General features: G+C 45.8%; 1 protein-coding gene across 4 annotated transcripts in view; it reads left to right on the top strand.

The window, feature by feature from the left end:
- Positions 1-20,265, top strand: part of TSPAN9 (tetraspanin 9) — a 317,564-nt gene that overhangs the window by 17,850 nt on the left and 279,449 nt on the right. For 2 of the 4 annotated variants that reach the window (XM_059726711.1, XM_059726714.1), the window contains exon 2: positions 6,690-6,777. The gene's annotated coding sequence lies outside the window, so the exon portion shown is untranslated. Of the gene's footprint in view, positions 1-6,689; positions 6,778-19,676; positions 19,775-20,265 lie in introns of all 4 variants that reach the window. The other 2 variants (XM_059726712.1, XM_059726713.1) reach the window with 2 other exon arrangements.

Here is a 20,265-nt window from a genome sequence, read left to right as displayed (position 1 = left end):
CATAGTTGGAAAAATTGTTCTTTGCGAGCTTTCGGGCACAAACACCCTCCTTCAGGCATATAGAGAGTCTTTTTATTATTTCTTTTTAGCTTTTAACAATTGAACAGTACTGTTACCAAAGCCTAAATTGTCAGGTAAAATGTCCGAGTATGTTTTACTTGCTATTGCTGTGAATAACTTCTTAGATAAACTATAATTGAGAGAAATTAGGGGAGTCGCATCTATTTTTTCCTCAGTTTGCTTCATGCATTTGCAAACACTCTGTATATAGTGAGTTTCCCTTGTTATCTTGTTAATCGCTTTCATAAAATGGTATTTTCCAAAATAGGAAAACATGCTTGTAAAACCACACAAACATGGGAGGTGGGGGAAAGCTGTCTGTTTATAACTTGCTTAGAAATGGACTATACTTTTAAGATGACATTATTCCTTTAATAGGAAACAACCCCCCAGGACTATTTTTGTTACTGAATTTTCCAAAAAAAAGTTGTCTTCAGTTGAATAGCAGGCACCTAGTGATATCCTGGTACTGGCTATTAGGGCTGTGCAAAGCTTCAGTTCCTGATTCAATTTGGTGGAGATTCATCCTAATTCGGTGACTGAATCTCTGAATCCAAGTCGAATCAAGAGACCCTTTAATGTCTCTGAGTTGATTCAGAGAGATTTGGAAAGATATGGTGATTCAGATATAGACACAGCTTTAAATGTTTTTTCTATGTACCTCAAGGTACCAGGCTGCTCGTGGATGCTGCAATGGTGGGGCAGATGGAGCATCCTACAGGAGCGTGGGGGGCTCTCCAGAACACTCGGCAGCAGACCTGGAAGTGGACCAGAAGTACTTCCAGTCCACTTCCTAGTTTGCTGCTGAACACGAAGGGGCCCCTTCATGCTCCTGTGGGACGCTTCATGAGCCCCAGCATTGCAGCATTCACGAGCCATGCTGGTACTTTGAGGTATGTAGAAAAAACATTTAAAGCTGTGTCTGTGGCCGAACCACTGATTCTCTGAATCAGCATCAAATCTTCAGATTTGGATTCGGCAGAATCAAATCGGGGACAGTGATTTGAATCAACATATTGAATCACTGTCCCTGATTCGGGCCGAATCTGAATCCGAATCGAATATGACCCGTTTCGCACACCCCTACTGGCTATGGTCTGGTTGACTTCCATAATGTTGCATAACCAAAAGTGAATCATATCAGCTTCCACAGCTTTACACGTGCTGAGGAGAAGTAGCTCGTTATTTGGCAAACAGGCAACAAAATAGAAAGAAATCTTTTTTTTTTTTTAGTTTCTTTCTCTCTCTCTGTAAAATGAAGAGAGAGACATGGAGGTGGGGGGAGAGGAGTTAGCATGGGGAAAGTCAACACGGTTTGCATGAAATAAACAAGTCTTTCTTGTGGAGATCTTGCTGACCACGGGGGAGTTCCTGACGCACAGGAATTACAGGGCAGACCCCGGATAAAGATTTTCACTGAGGAAGCACCTGAAGTTTTCAGTTGTCTAAAGTGAGCAACAGAAGAGTCAGTCTGGCCTGTCATGACACTAGGTAGATAAGGTTCTTTGGGTAAATCTGATATCTTTTATTAGACCAATTAAGAATGTTTCCAACTATTTTAGTTGGTCCGATAAAAGATATTGAATTCATCCAAAGAAACTTGTCTGCCTATGTCCTTAGACCAACATGGCTATGACCTATATCCATGACACTAGGGCTAACTTCATCAGTGTCCCTCTCTCTGAGGGGTTTCAGTTTCATCTCTCAATTCCAAGAAAGAGTCCCTCGGGTATCCAGGCTGTAGCCGTATTGATTTAGAGGCAAAAGGAATCAGAACTCAGGGAAGAGGCGGTATCTTTTATTAGACCAACTGGATATTTGCAAACAAATAATTTTATTTAATAATAACAAATAAAATAATTTGTTTGCAAATATCTAGTTGGTCTAATAAAAGATATCACCTCTTCCACGAGTTTTGATTCCTCCCTGACTGAGATTATTGTTTCCTTCAGCGTTTCTTAACAGATTGATCTATTCCTGAAATCTGTCCTGCCTGTAAAGATCATTCCCTGCTCCTCATGGTCTTCTTGCCAGTCGTTTGGCCTCCTTCTCTTAAATCCACTGCCACAGTTTCCACCCTGCCTCCCCCTCAGCCATGTCTTTCTTAGATGGAGCAATAAGTTCAGCTGACACCTACCCCTCCCCCCATCAGTCCCACATTAAAGAGCTGAGACTTTGCAAGAGGAGGCCTGGTTCATGGCTATGTTTAAAAGCCAGCACTTAGTTGCGATAAAACTGTTGTCAGCCAAAATTCAATGTTTTCTCAGACGCTTTCACATTAAACCACAAAAAGAGAATGAAACTGTGTGGCTAGTTCTTTTAGCAGTACAGCTGACTCTAAAAAAAGCGCCAGTGGATTCTTTATGATGCTGCTAAGAATTCTACTTCGCAGCATAGAAAAGTAGATTAGGGATGCTTTAGTTCTTTACCAGTATCAGCATGCAGCAAGCAAATTATCCTTTGCTCCTGGCCACTAGAGGCTGGAAAGCACTTCATGGATATGTCTGTAGCCTTACACCTCCATTGAAGTAATGAGATGCCATCACCTCCAATTTAATGACAGGAAACAGAGGCACTGATGGATCCAATGGTTCACCCAGCACCATCAAAAGTCCATGGCAGAAGGTGGCTGCTGGTCCCCTCTGCTTGAATCAGTAGGTAAAATTGCTTGCTTTTTTTTTTTGTTGCTTCAGACACAAAATGAGGAATCAACTTGATGCCCTTTCATTAGGGGTTGAAAATAGGTGCTTGCCTGGCATTGATAATATGAGTCCAAAGCATCCATTAAAAGCAAAGAAAAAGAATTTCATTTAACCTTGAGACAAGGCTTGAGTAATAGCAAGAAGCAGAGGCACAGTCCTAATGTGGCAATGTGCCCCTTGGTTATCAGGACAGGAACTCTAGCTTATCCAGTACTGGGCTGTACATAGGAGAAGAAATCCACTGGCTCCAGGTTGTACAGGATCCCAAATACCATATATCCAGGTTTACTGAGCAAAGGCATCCATAGCAATTTTTGTGCCCTGGACAAAATCCTCCTGGAGAGCAGAGATGAGGTGGGGTCAGTCTTGCTTGTCCCAGGGACACAAAGGCTAGGGACAGATATTACACATAAACTGGTTTAAGTGATCAGAAACTGGTTTAAACCTGTAACAGAACATAAATCCAGTCCACATAAACCAGTTTCAAAATGGCCAAAACCGGTATGAGATAAACCTGGTTAAATGTAGTATTAGGCTTAACTGATTAAGGTCAAACCAGCTATGGAAATTCTGTCCCAGGCCCCTTCTTGGTTTATGTTAAATCAGAGTCCTCCAGCATCCCAGCATGCTTTGCAGCCCAGGGCTGTGCTGTTTGCTTCAGGAAGGCAGGGCTGGCTGCACCTGTCTGCTCTCTAGCTGGAGCAGGGGCGGGGGCATGGCCAGATGCTGCTCCCCCTAAGGCAAAGGGTTCAGGGAAGAGGTTTAGTTCCCCCTCTGTCCCCTGTCTCTAGCATGGCTGGGGTCTGCCAGGCAGGGGCTCAGCAGCCCCTGTCAGGTGTTTCGCCCCGCTCACCACTCGAGCGGCAGGGGCTGTGGCCAGCCCCCGCAGCAGCATGAAGCTAACAGAGACAGAGGGGGGGGGGTTAATTCACCCCTCCATCCTCTGTACCACTGGCATGGACCTGAGCTGGGGTCTGCCTGTTTGGGGTGCAGGAGCCCATGTCAGGGTCTGCCCCCCCCACTGCTCCAGCAGCAGGGGAGGGGGCATGGCCAGAGGCCAGCCAGCATGTCCCCCTGAGGTGAAGGGGGGAGGGGGTGGTTTATTCCCGGTCCATCCCCTCTCCCTCTGGGAGACTGAAGCTGGGGTCTGCCAGCCCTGGCTGGTGCCTTCGCTGCTTGCATCTGGCCAGGCAGACTCCAGCTGGGGTTCCCCAGGGTTAGAGGGGACGGAGGGGGAAATAAACCTCCTCCCTGCCTCCTTCACCTCAGGAGCCATGCTAGCTGGCATCTGGTCACGCCCCCAGCCCTGTGCTGCACCAGCGAGGGGCGGGGGGACCCTGATATGGGTGCTCCACCCCAGCCAGGCAGACCCTAGCTTGGGTCCCTGCTCATGGGACAGGGGATGGAGGGGGGAATTAAACCTCCCTCCATCTCTGTTGGCTTCATGCTGCTGCCAGGGCTGGCCATGCCTCCTGCCACTCTAGCGGCAGGCAGGGGTGGGAAATACCTGGCAGGGGCTGCTTCCCCCTTTCCCCTCCAGGCACACCCCGGATAGGGTCCCTGTAGGCCAGGGTGGAGGTTTAAAGCTCCCCCCATTAACACTCAGTCTTTTGGGGCCCGGCCATGCTCCCCCCTCAGTACAGCTTCCCTGCAGCAGAGGGCTCACTGTATCGCCCCCTGGCTTCTGGCCTGAGCCACTGCAGGCATGTGGCTGAATTTCCAGAATCAAAAGTGAATGTCTGTTCACTTGCAAATCAGTTCAGTCTATGCAGGTTACACTAACCTGCAAAGATTGAATCAGTTCAGGCTTGGGGTTTTTGAATGTCTGTCCGTAGCCAAATTGCAGCGAGGTCTGCCTGCCCTTGGTTGTTGCTGCTGCTTTTACAGCAGTGATGCTATGTTCCTACACCTGACTCCTGCTGCTATCGCTAAACGCCCAGGGAGCTGTCACTATGCTACCTGGGGCTGGTGCCCTGCTTGCCTACCCCTAGTTATGCTACTGTTACTGTGCACCCCTGAGTTTCAGTGCCCTAACCAAACTTCTCATCTGCATCTGCTGTCATGAATCCCCTCCCTTTTTATTTGTGGCTCTGCTCTAGGGGTTTGTTTGTTTTCTGGAAATCTGTGGCTATGTAGGAAATGTTCACTCTGGTCTTTCCTGAAATGTGTACTCTCCTGCGTGACTGTTGAAAAGGGTGGGGCAAGTAGGTCTCACAGCCTGTGCGCTATGGACTGGATTCATTTCACCAAAACCACATGAAGAGCTGGCAGTGAAGGGAATCTTGGTTCTGGTATTTCTTTTCTCGCTGACTGTTTTTTGCCTGTTGAACTTATTCTGCAGGCCAGTCAAGGAGAGCTATGTAAACCATCCACGAGCCGTTGCTCTGATACTTATTTGAGGGCAGATTCTTCAGTGATCCACTAATGCTCTTTCCCAGCTGAATGATGCTGGATCCTGAAGGATCCATCAGAAGATAGAAGTAGAAGATACCTATTAGATCATCCTGCTGTTCTCTGCTGCACATTTTCCATTGGTTGGACAAGCAGAAAATGTCCCAAGTGGTAAGCCTTCTACCAATCACCTGGAGGACTGTGTCCAGTTTTTGGCACTTCAGGAAAGATGAAGACAAATGGGAAAGAGTCCAGCAGAGAATGACAAATATGATTTAGAGCTCTAGGAAACATGACACATAAAGAAAGGTTGGAAGACAATATGAGAGAAGATGGAAGGAGGTGAAATTCGACGCTAGTTTTTCAATATATAAAGGCCGGTTACAAAGGGGATGGTAATAGTGCATGTCTGTGGTTGTAGAGACAGGAGAAAAAATAAGGTTCTTTAATTGCAACAACAGAAACTTAGCTTGGATATTAAGAAGAACTTTCTCACTATGAGGATGACTAAGTACTGGAACTTAGATTTGCTAGGGGGGTGTGGAGTCTCCACCAGTGGAAGTTTTTAAATGCAGGTTAGACAAATGCTTGCATAAGATGGATTTAGAGAAGGCCAGACCTGCCCCAGAGCAGGGGGTTTGGGCTATGTTGCCTTCTGAAGTCTCTTCCAGCTTTATTTTCCTTTGGGCCCATGACATAGTGCATCTCGTTCTGAGGGAGCCTAACTTTTTCTTCTTATAATGTTATCCCACAAATCTTAATTCTACTTCCAAAGAGTGTATGTCTGGAGTGGTTGACATGATTATCTGCCATAGCAGGGGCTGGACCCAATGACGGAAGTCTCTTCCAGTCCTGTGTCCCAGGACTTTTCTACAACAGGAAATTCATTGCTTTAGTTCTCCATTTAGCTTCACCAGTGACGACTGGCGTTTAACTGTAAGTGCAAATAAGGACAAACTGTGTTTGGCATCAGCTTACTTGGTTAAGGCCTGTTGGCAAAACTGCAGAACCTTGTTTGTACATTTGCATACTTATGGCTAAACTGTATTTAGTGCTGGTGCAGCTAATCCTGAAATGATATATGTCTAGGGAATTTTAAAGGCATGTTTGAAGGAGGGCCCTGACTTTCTGAATAGACGCAGTTGCCACATGGTATTTAAGCCAGACTGGAACAGGAGCTCTGCTGTGGGAAACTGGAGACAATGTCCAGATCCTGCTGAAGACAGTGTAAATATTATGAGACTTAGTGAGGAGGTTCTGGAGCTTAGGATGGCTATAGCATTTCTTTAAGCAATAGGCATGATGGCTAATTAATACTGAGTTAAACCCTTAAAGTTAAATGAGAATAGATTCAAGTGGAGGCTACCCAATTAGATCCTTGATGTCTCTACAGAAAGAGTTGCATTCAGGTGAAAAAGTACAGTTCTGAAAGTCAGATTTTCTTATTCTCCTGACAAATAATGCCATCAATTAGCAATCTGGAAGCATTTAAAAATGTAATTTATTTTTCATGGAGTTGCTTTGTTTACATTTCAGACCCCTCTCAACTTGGACCATAAGAATAGTCTGTTAGGCTGTCATGTACTAGCACAGCGCTGCAAATCGTGGGATACAAATATGGCTGGTAAGTATTTCTACTTTTCAGTTGAATAATGGAATGTTTCTGTCAGCCATGTTTTGTGCAGGTTTTGTGCAGCTTACATTTTTCCTAGATGAATCTAATTCAACATTAATCCTTTGGATGCAGCTTTATGTGCTCAATAAGATCATTGACCTTGTAGCTCCATTACTGGCAGGAGGGAAACCCTCTCTTGTTGATTTTGCTTCCTGCATAGGTCTTTTCCTGCAGTGGATTGCAATGGATATGATCCTGATCAGCTGCCTTATGTATTTGCTAGAGGCATGTTTTGACCAGTTGGAGGAAAGTGGAGAGATATGTGAGTTGCTTTGTGTTATACGTTGCTGGGCCATGGTTTTGATCTATAAGAAGTGGAGGTGGAAAGGCTGATGTTTGGGGGTTACAGAAATTAACAGCCTTGCTTAATTTTAGTTGTCAGTATTAAAGAAGAGCTCAGGTAGCCCTTGGCTGGGTGCAGGACAGAGAACCTCAATAGAAAAAGAAATGGAGGGTTTTATTCCTGGAAGCTTTCACCTGACTGACCGCACTAGATGGACAGTATGGAAGCACACTTCACTGACACTGCTCTGTGCACACTCTGTTTCAAACTGGAAGTGGTGTAGCCACCTTAAGGAGAAGCAGTGGGCCAGATCAGTGGTTCTCAACCTTTTTTTGTACCAGGACCCATTTGTAAACATTGATGGGTAGTCCTGACCAGTGCCTCTCACTCTCAACCTGCTGCCCCCCACCCCCAGCCCCCAAGTGTATGGGACAGAGTGGGGTGTTTGTGGGGCATCGGGGGCTCCAAGCAGCCCCTCCCTTGCAGACTGGTAATCTGCCAGCCTGCAAGGGAAAAGCCCTGATTTCCCGCATTTTTCTTCTTGAAAGGAGAATCCATTTTAAAAGTTTGTTGACCCATTTTTAAAGTTTGTTTGCGACTCTTTCATATATTCTTGAGACCCAGTTTTGGGTTGTGGCCCACTGTTTGAGAAATACTGGGCTAGATGATTAGCCCTGCCTTACCAGAGAGGTAATTAGCCCAGATCTAACACCATGCAAATGCAGCCACACTGCTTCTGGTTTGGGGTGGGGGTTGCGCAGTGTGACACTGCCTGGCATGGTAGGTAAGCAGTATAGCTCTGCCTTCAGCTAGATATTAACTGTCCACATAAAGGCAGCTTCTTTCCACTAATATTTAATCTCTTCAGACCTAATCTGTTTTAACGTCTTGTTCGTTATACTTGAGTGCCTTAGAAAACAATATCAGCATAAGTTCCCCATGGAGACCAGGCTATTTTGCATTGACTGTTTACCTTTTAGAAGCAGGGAGGGTTTGTTAGGCCTGTTCTTGCCCTTTCCTCCTTGTTCTTGGCATGGGTAAGGAGGGTCAGTGTGTGTGATGTGGGTAGACTTTGTCAGGAGTGCACCTTGAAAAATGCCAAGTGCATTTTTTCTCTCCTCCATCCCTTTCCTCCAATCCTTTTCTCACAGAGGGATTTCAGTTTCACCCAATGTTTGCAAGCATTGTTTCATCTTCATTTTCTTAACTTGTTTTTTAAACACGACATCTGACATACAAGAAGAAAAAAGGGGCAGGGAAGAGACCTTTTATTAAAGGGTGGCACTATATTTGCTACTGGTATTCAGTATATTCCAGACCTTTTACCTAGCCACAACAACCCCTCTTACCTCATGTGAGCATAGGCTCACAACCTGACTTTGAACAATGGCTCACTCCCACCTGCCACTGTTCTTATCCATTTTGTGCCCTAGAATGACTGGGAAAAGGGTCAGGATATTGAACTTCATGTTGTAGTGCTGACTTTGGAAACCTCCTTTCCCCTTCATTGAGTACTGGTATTTGCTAACGAGCGTCTGGAAAGTGTGGAGCCAGCTCATTTTTGTGTAGTAGACACAAATCCATTTCCTCCCCTTTTGGAAAAGGAAGGGAGGACTCCACCTTTTTCTCTTAATGGACATCCACTCTGCTAAACAAAGGCTGAAAGGAGTGCATATCAGCCAGTCTATTAATAGTGGGGCTCCTCCACTCTACTTGCTGCGGGGTAGCACTTTGTGTGTTATGGTGGGCGTACTATTTGTAAAGCTTGCTTCAAACAAAAAGCAGCTGCAGCCTTACATTTTGGAAGGACTGGACTGAGTCACAGCAGGCTGCCACAACAGAAATTGTTAGTGTTCATGCTGGAGGAAGGATGTGAGGGTAGGAGACTGAGACGTGGAAGAGGATGGAATGCAACTAATCTAAAACTGTGGTCAGCTCGATGGAAAGTACCTCCTCAGTGCGACCCGGAAAATCCACCAGAATGTTAAATTACAGTAAGAATCTAATGCAGGGAGGCCTTCCCAAAAGAGCCTGCTGCCACAATGTGAATCATGTGCTGTCATCTTGAATATTGGTATCTGATCACCCTGTCTCAAAAACATGGCAAAGATAAAAGGTCAATGAATAAATAAAAAAAAAATGCATCCATGTGAGGAGAAATGAGAAAGATTACAAAGGAGATTTCTGAAGGATAACATGGCAGTTGTTAGATGCTTTAGATGCTGTTTAAGCTTTTGAAAAGCTTCCCCTCAGAGCAGAAGACGACAGCATGATAGTGGCACATAAAGTAATGAGCTGGAGAGAGAAAATAAATTGTTTGATTTTTTTCTGCTGCCCCTCCATCCTAGTGCAAGGGAGCTTCCAGTTCAATTAAATTAAAAGGCAGTATATAAAATGATTGGTCTTTTATGTGGTATATAAGTAACCTGTGGCACTCAGTGTTACATGATATTGAGCAAAGTGTTTATCAGAGAATCTTAGGCATTTATTGAGATAATGTTCATGACTTCAGTAAAACCTTGTATTTAGGATTAGGTGAGAAACCTCTTTGTATATTGTTATATTATGGGGAGGTTTTGTACCTACTGTAAAGCATCTTTGCCAGCTGCTGTCCAAATCAGGATAGAAGGCTGCCTGGCTATTTCTGCATTCCCTCACAATGGAGATATTCCTCTGAGTTGATGGATAAGTGTATTAAAAGGTGGATTGTAGGGGAAACTTGGAATAGGAACTTGTTTGTACCAAGTAAGGCCTTCATGGTTTCTTCCCTGTCTCATTCCAAATTACATGTGAATGGAGAGGCAGCTAGGGAGGCATAACATCTGGAGTATTTGCAACTTGGCAGCTGTTCCCAGATGAGTTGGCCGGGCATTAAAGAACTGAGAAAACTGCCCCTGATTTAGCCAGGGGTAAATTTGTCACTTTGGGGGTGGGCTTATATCGCTCCTAGGGGCTGCATCATGTGTTCACAGCTTTTCAGCTTGACTTGTTTTAGATGAACCTGTTCCTGCATCCATGCCCTTTGTGCTGTGATATTTCCTCTCACACCACCCCTTCATAATTCAATACCAGAAAAAGTAATGTGATGTTAAGAATGATATTTAAACCCACAAGTAGGAGGAAAGAGAGAATTCCCATAGTGACCTTAACTCTGCCCCCTTAAGGGAGTATCAACCATACAAGTATCTTAAAGTGTGTGATCCCATAACACTGGGCAGCAGGATGCACTTTTTGGCAAATGTTTATGTTACAAATCTTTGCTAAGTCTGTAGCAGTATAGAAATACTCCATGCCCTAATTATGCTAAACGATCACATTACACTGGCAAATGGACATAGGCCCAATTCCCAGAATGTTGTTCAATGGACCAGATCACCTGGGAATATTTCTTGTATGCATCTGTCAAGAAGATGATGCATTTAAAATATTTTTTCTCACAGACATTGTAACATAAAATTCTTCACCTCCCTCCCCCAGGCATGAGACTGAAGTCACTTGTACAGTAGATTGAAAAAAATGGTATCCAGTCTCTAACACTGGCCTTCTCATGCTGATGGAGACACAAATTACATCACTTCTTTAGCATGCTGACCATTGATAGTTGTAGGGTGCCAGAATCCCCCTGCTCCCCACTGTTATTCAAGGAGTTTATTTTCAAATGCATCTGATTTTCCTGAGAAGACAGGATTGTGCCATGCTGAGAAGAGTGGAAACAGGTTTCCTTGACCTCTGTCAAAACTAATGGAATCTATGAATAATGATCTGACTTCTAGCACTTGCACATTAAATCGGTTACTATAAAATAAGATGGTTGGATACTGGTGTGTGTAATTAAAATATCTGTAAATCGTGAAATAATATACTCTCTTTACTGTTCAAAAATTAAATGTTAATGTACTATGAAACCTCTCTGTAGCCTGTAACAATGACCCAATGGAATAGTGAAAACAAGTTGCTTAGTAAATATGCCACGGTCTGCAGTTCTGGCTTTAAAAATTCCAGCAGAATTCTGATTTGTTAACTTTCAATAGGCACTGGGAAGCCCATCATTTTTTGTTGCTGAACTGTAGAATTAAAGGGGTAACAGAGGGTCTTCATCGTAGCATATTTTGGGTGGAGGCTTGTTAGAATGGGATGAGAAGAATGCATTAAACTATGATCTTTAAATCCTCAGGAAGGACAGAAAGAAAAGATGTTTGTGTGCTTTAAGCACTAGATTGACACTTGGGAGACCTGGATTTGATATCTCCTGCTGCCATCGGCTCTCAGTATGACCATGGATAAGTCAAATAGAGTCAAGTCCCATTTCATCTTTATGTGCCTCAGTGTGTTTATGTAGCTATGTAGGAGGAATTTTGGACACTTAAGCAGAGCTTAGATTCTATTTGTGGCAGAGCAGGATCACCCAGGTATATGCCTACTGCAAGAAGAGAGGCCTGATCCTGTGCTCCTAGATCTGGCTGTGCAGGACCACGTTATTTGGCCTGCAGGGCACCCTATAAGTCTGTAAATTTGGCAACGGGGGAGCAGCAATTAATGCTGCCTCCATTTTTCCGTCACCAGATTTCTAGACCTCTGGGGAGTTGTGCAGGCTGGATGAAATACCCTGTAGGCCAGAGATTCAATCCTGAAAGTTGTGGTACTTTCCCAGGGAGAGGGGGAGACCCAGATGCTAGATGCTATGCTCCCCTCACCCCAAGTGGATTTGAACATGCATCTCCAACTTCCAGAATACCTCCTATTGAAGCTGGATCACTGGGCTATCAGGAAGGGCAGTCATGTGGGGCCAGGAGGAGAGAAAGCCAGAGGCAATATGGCTCAGCATAATGGGAATTCTTGGGACTAAGGGTCCAGGGTTCCAGCCCTTGTCCCCAGTGGCTTTTCTGCACTTTGCATCTAATATATGTTGGGTAAAATGGATAAATAACTACAGGGTAGTTTTTGCCCCCCTTGCGGGTAGCTGTCAGGGCCTGAACCTGCTAGGTGGCTATATAAATGCCACTTAGGCACATAAGGATGAAATAGGGTTTGGCACTTGCTCTCTTTGTCCCCCAGATCCCCCTTTGTAAAAGCAGGGCAGTTATTTCCTCTGTCTATTTAGGCTGCTTAAAATGTAAATGAGCACTGTGTGTACTGTTCCTGGTGTAATAGGGTGGTCAGGTAGTGGCCAAGCACCCCATGACATCAGGGCCCCATTGTGCTGGGTGCTATCCAAACACTGCAGAAGACAAAGTGCTAGCCCACAGAACTTAAATCTGAAACAGGCCGCAGCAAGCAACTTGTGTAGGGGAGTGAGAGGACAAAGGTCAGTAACTGTAATACAATCTCACAGTCACACAGACCAGCAACACCAACTCAGTGATTTGCAGTTATATGAGATTTCTTTTTTTAATAAACCTTAGTATGGACATCTTTTATTTCCAGTTGTCTCAGCTAACATGATTGTATCTAATAGCTGATTTTTTGAGACAGTAATTTTATTTCAGATCAATGGTATTTTGCCATCTGAAGATGTTGCTGTCCATTGAAATAAGTAAATTAATGTCATTTAAGGGCGGTACAAAGGTAACATAAAATCCTTGTGCTAGGTCAACGGAAGGGGAAATTTCCATAATGAAACAACCTTGGGCTTGACTGCTTGTTAGGTGAAGATGATTTCAGTTGCAGTGGTCCCAGTTTTAGACTGGTTTCTAAGGCTGCAAGCCAAAATTGTAAATGATCCTGCCCTGTAAGTTACTGAGTGATGTGATATAGCTAAGGTTTAATGTGCCATAAACTTAAAATTAGAGTAGTAGGTAAGCCCCCCCACACAGGTGAAAGCTAAATTAGTTACAGAGCAAGGAAAATGATTTGTCCCAGAGATATGTTAAGGGCCAGTCATTGATTCTTCTCAGGTTGCTGGAGCCTGCATCCCACACCATCATTATTTTACTTAAGAAGTTATTTTGGGTTCTGTGATGCTTGCACAAGAAAAGACTTGTCTTCACGTTACTACTCTGAATCTAGGATTAAAAAGATTATTTTTTTAATCAGAAGATAAACTCTCTTCCCTTCTAATCTGTGTAGTCAGCCTTAAATCAGGAAGAAATAAATCTGTTGCCTGTAAATGATAGGTCAGCTTGTCTCACTGGCTGCTTTAGTAATTGTTTTTGTCTTCCTATTATCTCTCACATGACAAATGAGCATCCTCTTGTGGTGTTTCTCCATTTGCTGTTTCCTCATTGCTAGTCTCAAAGCTTGTTTTACCGATGCTAGTTGTCTTGCATACCCGCAGTTAGGAGCTTGGCTGACTCTGAAGATGAATAGGTCCTTCTGGTCTGTGTGATCTGGTAGGACCCACAACTGAAGATGAATAGGTCCTTCTGGTCTGTGTGATCTGGTAGGACCCACAACATGTGCTGGTAGTACTCACTGTAGTTTTAGTCTCTCTCACATGAAATAAGAGTGTGTTGTGGCCTTTAGCAGGCAGTTGATTCAGGTTCTTAGGCCTGACTTTGCAGACATGTGAATAAAACTTGTCTAATCCAGCTTCCATGTTTGAGACTTTGGACCCCTTTACACATAGGGAGTGTCCACACATGCAAGCACGTGTGCTTGCAGCAGCTCAAATAGAAGTGGTGCAAATTTGAGCCAGGGCTTTTTGCCTCAGCGCATGTGCTTGGACATGCACTTTGTTGTGGAGCAAATTGTGCCACTTTGGGGCAAAATAACCCTGCCTGGCTCCTCTGGGATCTGCAGCCAGAGGGAGCTACAGCCTGGGGCCAGGACCTGTGCTGTCCCAGCAGTATAAAAAGCCTCCCTGTCCTGCCCCAGCAGCACAAAAACCTGCCCTGGCAAGTAGCTCAGGGCTACTAGCTCCCTGGAGCTTCTGGGGCTCGGCCACTTGGTACCTGGGGACACTACCCCTTGTGCCAGCTGGACTGCTGCAGCAGCATCCCAAATTCATTTTTAAAAATATCCCAATATCCATGTTTTTCCACAGTTAACACAAAAGACCACTCTACACCCCCCCCCCCAGGCAGAGAAAGAAAGAGAGACAAAACAATCAGTTGGGCAATGCTTTATTGGTAAATTTACAATGTTAAAGCACCGTGGAAGCCTACCAGTGTCTCTATCATCATATAAAATAAATTCTAAATACCTATATGTGTTGATGTGTACTTGTGGTTTTCTTCGCACATGATGGGTATGTGATGGGGGATGTGGTGTTTGCAGGAAGGGGGTCGGAAGGGGTGTGGGGGAAGTCAGGTGGGTGTGTGTAGAGGGATGTGGGTTGGTGTGTGGGTAGGTGTGGGGTGATTTCTGTGGGGACTGTGGGTGTGGGGGACCTTGGGGGGGAGGGGGGGGCTGCTCAGGCAGGGTGGGTCCCCTCGCCCCCACAGGGTGCAGCCCCCCCCACAGCACATGGAATGCCCCCCCCACCCAGGGTCCCAGGCACCCTGGAGGGCAACATCCCCCCTGCCCAGGGTCCCAGGCCCTCCCCCTAGGGCCATAACTTACCTTTAACAGCAGCAGGAGGAGTGGGGTGCTATGAGCCATGGCAGCAAGACCCAGCACAGCATGTGAGGACTGCAGGCCAGGCCCAGCTGGGTTCTGGGGCCTCTCTGCTGCTGGGCCGGGCCCTTGGTGGCAGGACCTGCCACTCTTGGGGCCCCTCTGCCACTCTTGGGGCCCCTCTGCCGCCTGGCTGGCCTGGGCCCTTGGTGGCAGGACCCAGTGCAGTGTGTGGGAACTGAGTGCCAGGCCCTCAGGGCCTCTGCGCTGCCCAGCTGCCCTGTTGCCCTGGGCCCAGCCCGGCCAGGCAGTGCAGGGACCCCGAGGGTGGCAGGGCCCAGTTGGGCAAGGATCGGGGAGGTCTGGGGGCCCTGCTTTTTTTTGTTTCATTTTTTTTTTGTTTAATTTTCTCCCTGTGCTGCAAACTTGCAGCACAGGGAACATTTTTTTGTTGCCACACGTGCTTCTTGCCCTGCCTCAAAGGGGTTTGAGGTGGAGCAAGAGGTACGTGCGTGCTCATCTGGACATGCTCATGCAGGTAAAGGTGCAATGGGATCTAATGCGTGATCCACGCAATCGTGCCTCCTGCCATACTACACATGCATGCAGGAAGCCCGATTGTGGGATCACACATTATATCCCACTATGCCTTATCCCTGGAGAAAGGGGAGCCTGGGATCATAATCCTGGGCTTCCCTTGCACCAGCTCCCATGGCTGTGAGCCCACAGCTGGCAGGGCTCACAGTAAGGCAAGTGTTTCCCACACTGCCTCTGCTGTGAGCCCCACATCCAACATGGGCTGCAGAGCTTGCAGTAGGGGCAGTGCTGGAATGCTTCCCCACCGTGAGCCCCCCTAGCTGAGTGTCTTGTAGTGGGGGCAGCAGTGAGAATGCTGCCCCTACCATGAAGCTTGTGAGGTGTGGGGCTTGCAGTGGCAGCAGTGTTTCTCTGCGCTGTCCCTGCTGCAAGCCCCTCAGCCAAAGACACTGCCCCCACTGTGAGTACTGCAGCTGAGGAGGCTCACAGGGGGCCGGCGTTCCCCCCACTGTAAACCCCTCATCCAACAACGCTGCCACCACTGCCAGCCTTGTCAGCTCCGGGGCTGGCAGCAAGTGATGCTCCCCTGTGGCTGGGAGCCCCTCAGCTGATGGGGCTCCCTGCCACAAGGGAACTCTTGGCCACATGTTCAATTAATGGCGTGATTAGAGTAGGCTACAAAGTTATTACACATTTTTGTGGTATAACTTTGTAGCTTATTGCTTGTTTTATCACACCATTATTATGGCTGAATGCGTAGCTGGGTCCCAACTTAAGGCACAATTACCTGGTTAATCACGTCTTAAGTGTAACATGTAGAGGGGGCCTTTACGCTTCATTTTATCTACTAATATCTAAATTCTAGATGTGGTTGTTTCCATATTAACATCTTGTCCACCTTAGGTTTCACACAGGTTCAGGAAAAAACATGTTTATGGGAAGGTGCAGTTTTTCAGGGGCTCAGAGGGAAGATGGTGCTGCCTCAGCTGGCCTACAACCAGACTGGGAAGGTTATCAGTGGAACCTTTATCTGTCTTTTCCTGTCATTTTTCTGCTTAAAGGAATTACCTCTCCTTTCTTGGGACAGTTACCTTTGATACAAGAGAGAAATTAGGTTACACATTCAGGTCTCCTGATTTGGAACTGGATAAAAGTCTCTTGAGCTTTACTTCTTTGCCTGCCTGGAAATTTCTCCCCCTCCTCCATCAACTTCAAAGAACTCTCTGCCCCTCACTGGAAGCAGTTATAGAATCAGCGCGGTTAGAGATGGAAAAAAACTATTAAACTCTCCAACCCTCCTTGCTGCCAATATTAGATTGTTCCCTATAGTAAGTTTCCTGGCAATTTGTCCAGTTAAATTTTTATAATTTCCAGGCAACTGAGCTTCCTCCAGAGCTGAATACATTGGCTTTTTTCCTGATAATGTAGCTTAAATGTTGCTTTCTGAACTTACAGCGGGCTACACCTCCAGGCATCAAACTAAATAATTTCCCCTGCTTGTTTTTATTTTATTCATATCTTGGACAATTGGGAGTCTGTGATCCTTTTCCTACTCCCATGATATTACAGGCAAAGCTGTACAACTTAGCTGTTTTAAACTTTTTAAACTCATTGTTTGTCATTCCCGCTATCCATGCTGTATATCTCCTCATTGCTGCCTGTGGGTGGCAGGAGGATTAGATGACCTAATGCTGTAGAACTTTTCCATAATTTGTATGGTTAATTATTTCTAAATGTATTTCAAGCCCCTTTAAAAACCTCTCAAGTAACTTACTCGAGTAACTGTAGCAGTTTAGAATATCTCTTGTCTGTATTAAACTGGAGAAACCTGTAAGGAGGATAATGGGAAAGAATTAGAAATTAATGGTCAGTTAGCTAGATTTTTGTGTGAAAGATTTGAGGACATAAAAGATAATGCCTGACTATTAGTGGGAAAGGCATTGTAGAAATGCACTGTGACCATATAGAATGATAGATATTAGAGGTGGAAAACCTATTATGTTTCTTCTAATCCCCCTTTACTGTCAGTTCTCAGAAACCAAAGGAGAAATTTTCCCCAAAGTAACTGGCCAGGAATCTCTCACTTGCTGCAGAGGGTTAGACCATGTACATTTCAGATCCATTTCTGATATAATGACCTGATTGAGTTGATGGTGATTATTGTGGATAATAGCATATTTGAATATCAGTCAGGTGTCAACCAATAAACTTAACATGTAACTGGAAGAAATTCTGACCTGCTGAAATGTTCCATTGTGTAGATCAGAAATAGGTTGACCAGCACACATTTGAGTCATGTCAAAAAGGTAATACAGAAGGGAATAAAATTAGGACCCAACATTATCGTTTTTCCCTTCTCTCTAGAGCAGGGGTGTCAAAAGTATGGCCGTTGGCTGGATCAGACCCATGGAGCTGCCCCATCCAGCCCACGGGCCCCTGGCAAGCTAGGAGATTTGGGAGTCAGGCTACCAGGAGACAGGGCCTGCCACAGAATCAGGCTCTGGGGTCCCATTGGACGTGACCACTGGTGGCTGGAGACTGATCAAGGGCTGTGCTGACATAGCTGCTGCTTGTGCTGACTGCTGCCACTGGCCCTCTCTCTGCCTCTGGATTGGCCAATCTGGGCTGCAAGGGCTGTAGGGTCCAGATCCAACTCGGGGCATGGCGTAAGTGTGACACCCTTGCTATAGGGCAGGGATTCTCAACCTTTCTCTTTCTGAGACACCCCCTTCCCCCCAGCATGTTATAAACATTTCACAGCCCACCTGTGCTGTTCCCCATGCGGGAGAGGACCAGCTTGGCTCCCCATCCCCGCCCACATGGCCCTGGGTGCAGTGGGTGGGGCTCGGCACCATGGAGCCCTGGAGCCTCACCTGAGCAGCAGCACTATGGAGCCTTGCCCACCTGCCCACAGCACTGCTCGCAAGATGGAGGCTGTGGGGCTGCATGGGGTGGGCCTTCCTTGGGACTTGCCTCAGCCCCAGGGGGCCTGGCCCCTCCCTACAACGGGCTGGGTTGGGCAGATCCGCTGAAATCTGCTTGCGGCCCCCCAGGAGGCCATGGACCCCTGGTTAAGAACTGCTGCTCTAGGCAAGTGGTTTTCAAGCAGTTTTCCACTGGACCCCTTGCTTCAGCGATGGGACATCAGGGATTCTGCAAAGGGCTTGGGGGTAATGGTGGAGCAGGCCAGAAGCTGCTTGGCTGTGTGTCAACTCACGCAGCCTGTGGAGCCAGGGACAGGGGTTCCATGGCAGAAGTGATTGAAACGTGCTTGTGAATTTAGGAAGTTTGAGAACTGCTGCTCTAGAGGAAGAGGTAAACTCCAACTTTGATTACATTTCCTCATCGTGGCCAAATTCAGGGGAAGCTGCAAACACAGAGTGGAAAATGACATAGAAATAATTAATCATACAGATGTAACACGTGAGATAAAACTTAGTACTGAATCTAGAATAAAAATAAGCAGCACAAGTAATGCAGATTGTTGTGTGGCAGTCAGAGAAGTGGGGAGTCTAAGACAGACTTGGGGATGCTACTAGAAAGCAAGCTAAGGGTTTGTCAGCGCAGGAAAATTAATTTGGATTAAGGTAGGGTGTGAATTTACTATCTTTCCCAGATTAATTTTGTGCATGGATTCCTTTCTGTTGTGCCTGAATTGCCTTCTCCACCCACTTAATCCATTTTAGAAAGGGATTAAGCTAATTCGGAGCAAGACTCTCTTGTTCTGGAATAAGAGCGCTCTTGTAGACGTGCAGGGAGCCTGCTCCAATACACTAGAAATCCAGTGCGTCAGAGCAGACTTCATCAATTGAGTCTGCTCGAGATTGGAAATTGACACACTCTGGCAGCCTTTCGCATCATGTGTATCAGTGCCCCTGTGTGTCCCCACACTGAAAAAAAATGGCGACAGGGCACTTTGAAATGAAATGCATTTAACGAGCTTTTGTTCAAAGTGTGCTGCTGCCATTTTTTCAGTACAAGGATGCTGATACACTTGATGTGTGGGTACTTTTACTTAGCCCAGCTCACTAATTAAAGTACCTGGCGCTGTATCCCAGAGCACATGTAAAAATGCCCAGAGTGTTCACACCAGGATTGAATCTGGAAGCCCTATTATGCAACAATTCCTCAGGTTGACAAACCTAGCTAATGAGCTCATACTGTGATGCTGCCTACCAAAAATAATTAACAAATCAATGCTAGCTACTGAACAAAATGCCTGTCATGACATGCAGTCTTCACAAGTAACACACAGCTTTCTGTAATTCTTGTAATGTGGGTAAGCAATATAAAACAAGAATGGAAAAGTCCACAGAGAAGTGAGTAAGATAAAACTTACATTTTTTTTTAAGATTTTCTTTTTGAATATAATATTTTGTGAAAGTTCATTACAGTCATTATTTTATTCTATAGTGTCTCCATGAATTCATTTATGTCAAAATTGTGGTATTGTTTATGGATTAAAAAAATTGTAATCAATACTACTGGTGTATGCTTCTCTAAACACTTGTGCAATTTTGTACTCTTGTCTTAGCTCACTTGGACACAGAGGCTAGAGATGCACGTTCAAAGAGCCTGAGCCTGAATTGATTCAATCTTTTCAGGTTAGTCTAACCTGGCTAGGCTGAACTGGTATGTAACTGCACAGACATCCCCTCTGAACTGAAAAAATGTTGCAGTGGGTCAGGCTAGAAGCTGGGGAGTGTTAGGGGAGCCCCCCTCCCTTCCCTTCCACAGTGCTGAGCTGAGGGGGGTGTGGCCAGGTCCCCGCAGGACACTTTGGTTAGGGTGGGGTTTCCCTCCCTCCTTCTGACCAGTCCCGTAGGGAATTGATAACACAGTGTTTATCACCCCTCAATCAGTGTTTATCACTCCATTAAGAAAACAGCAGAGGAACATTGTCAGCTACCTGTTGATTCTGCCTTTTTCCTGGGTGCCATAGCATGGACCTAGCCAGCATGTGGTCTGATAACTAATGCTGTGTGTCTGTGTAAGGCAGAGGGGACGGGGAATCCCTGCTTAGAAGCGGCAGGGTGGGGGGGAAGCAGAAGCCAGGTAGATGCCTGCAGTCTCTGCTGGAGCTGCAGCCAGGGAGCAGAGGGGAGGGGCCAGAGAGCCTCTGT

This window comes from Alligator mississippiensis, chromosome 4 (assembly GCF_030867095.1).
Source record: "Alligator mississippiensis isolate rAllMis1 chromosome 4, rAllMis1, whole genome shotgun sequence".
Lineage (NCBI taxonomy): Eukaryota > Metazoa > Chordata > Crocodylia > Alligatoridae > Alligator > Alligator mississippiensis.
This window is presented reverse-complemented; position numbering and strand designations above follow the sequence as displayed.